The sequence below is a fragment of the Apium graveolens genome, unplaced genomic scaffold (genome assembly GCF_009905375.1).
Source record: "Apium graveolens cultivar Ventura unplaced genomic scaffold, ASM990537v1 ctg265, whole genome shotgun sequence".
Lineage (NCBI taxonomy): Eukaryota > Viridiplantae > Streptophyta > Magnoliopsida > Apiales > Apiaceae > Apium > Apium graveolens.
The window spans coordinates 7,002-9,152 of NW_027417751.1; positions in this window are offsets into that span (position 1 = coordinate 7,002).

Genomic DNA, 2,151 nt, shown 5'->3' on the forward strand with positions numbered 1-2,151 from the left:
TGTGGAAATCTTATGTCACAAGCAAATTCTGATAATTGAGCTTAGTTGAGTTTACTTTGTTTATCTTATTACTAAGTCACAAATTAAAATAATGCTACTCATCTGTTAAGTTCTGATACTAGTAAAACTGCCGAATGTACTAAGTGCTGATAAACCTCACTTATTAAAAGAAAAAGCAAAAAGGATCAAAGAATAAAATCAGGTACTCCTTTGAGATCTAGAGTAAAAATGTGGAAGGGACGACCCAAGTGCATTGCTGGTATTAAGTAAATATGCATTAGAAAAGCAAAATATTTTCTTGGTGACTTTTCACACTCTATAATTACTGGAGAAATACTCTGATAATAGCATAAATTCTGATAAGCAGTCGTGACTCACTTACACTGAGAAGCCACTGTAAAATAGAATTTAAAAAGATGCATAAAATTAGCACAAAACAGCTGAGGTGGACTCAAGCATGAACTCATTCATCAGTAGGTATTCAGGATAATGACAGCTCTTTAGCAAAATTTTAGTTATGCCTTATTTCTAAGATATACTGAAGTGAATCAGACTTTATTCCTTGTCTGGAATTTAGCTTAATGCACACACTAATCACTCCATCTGAATGATGAAAATTACTGTGGTGGTCTATGTTGTTTTAGATAAACAGTCATTGTGTCATTTTGCACTAACTCTGAGGACAAGTTCTGGTTGCATATTCTGATGACTAAGTTCTGAAGAGTATAACTCAGAACTTGTATGAGGATTTACTTAGATAGGCATTCCTTTTTTGAGTTAAGAAATTATGTTCTGATGACTGTTAAGTTCTGATATAAGTCTAAGTTCTGATATTACAGTCTAATTCTTTACTTGGTTTATCTGTGGATAAATTTTAATAACAGTCTCGGTTCAAACTAGAATATGTTAAAGTGGAAGATTAATAGTCACTATGGTTAGGGTTAATGGTATTCGTACTTGAACAGTCCACTTTTACTTGTTTCTTGTGCGCATTCAACCATTTTTTCTCCTTCCAATGAATGTTATTTTTTTTCAAAGTCTGGGGAGACGAGGTAGAATTAATTCTACCTGTCAGCATTAAATACTTTTACGTCTCCTGGCATTCTCTTGCCTATATAAGCAGCCACTTCACATCAGCCTTCCCATCAAATTCTTTCTCACAAACTTACCTTCATACTTTTTCTTTCAAAAACACAATGGTCAGATACAACATGTTTTTGAACTACCAAAACTTCAATATGGAGCTAAGCTGTGCCGACTGGCACCAGGAATGGCACGTCACGGCCATTCCTGAGGAGATATGGGACCCTGTCCCACAGGAGGTACTGACCCACCTCCTGTTCTTCTATATGGATTACCATCACCATCTGGAGCGATTGGAGGAGGAAAGGCTGGAAGCTCTCCACCAGCAAGAGCGAATCATCCGACTCGCCATTCTGTTTGTCGAGAGTAGGAAGAAGAAATGATTTAATCTCGTCTTCTTCCTATTTTTCTTCATCATCAGCTTTGTCAGGCTTCTTAGCTAGGACTAAGGTTGTTGATGTTAGGTTTAGCAGCTTAGGGAAATCTTGTATAAATTCTGATGTAATCTCAATTTCATGAATGTATTCACTTGATATATTAATGAAATTTGTTTTTGTTTCAAGATTCTGTCTCTAAGATATTTTGTAATGCATTGATAAATCCTGATTGATATTCTGATGACCATATAAATTCTGTTTAAATTTAAGTTCTGACTTTCTTTTATCAGTACTTATTCATATGATTTATCTTGGTCATTTTCACTTGACTTATTTTTAGAATATTAATGTTGCAGTGAAAAATAATTCCATAAGTGGAAACGGCTTCAATTTTGAATTAAAACTGTTTCACCTTAATTAATGGCATATATGGGTAAGTGGAACGGTTTTTACCTTGAAAACAGGCGAGTGGGTAAGTAATAATTACTGTTTTCTCGAGCCCAGTAACTATCCGTTATTACTGCATGTCTGACAGGTGTCCAACGGTAACATTTTTTTCAGAGTATAAGTACGACAGAGAGAGGATTTCTTTAATCTTTTATTTCCTTCATATTTTTTTTCTCTCTGCTTGCTTTTACTCTCACTTTCTCTCATCTTCTCACAGACATTTTATCAAATACCTAACAGGCAC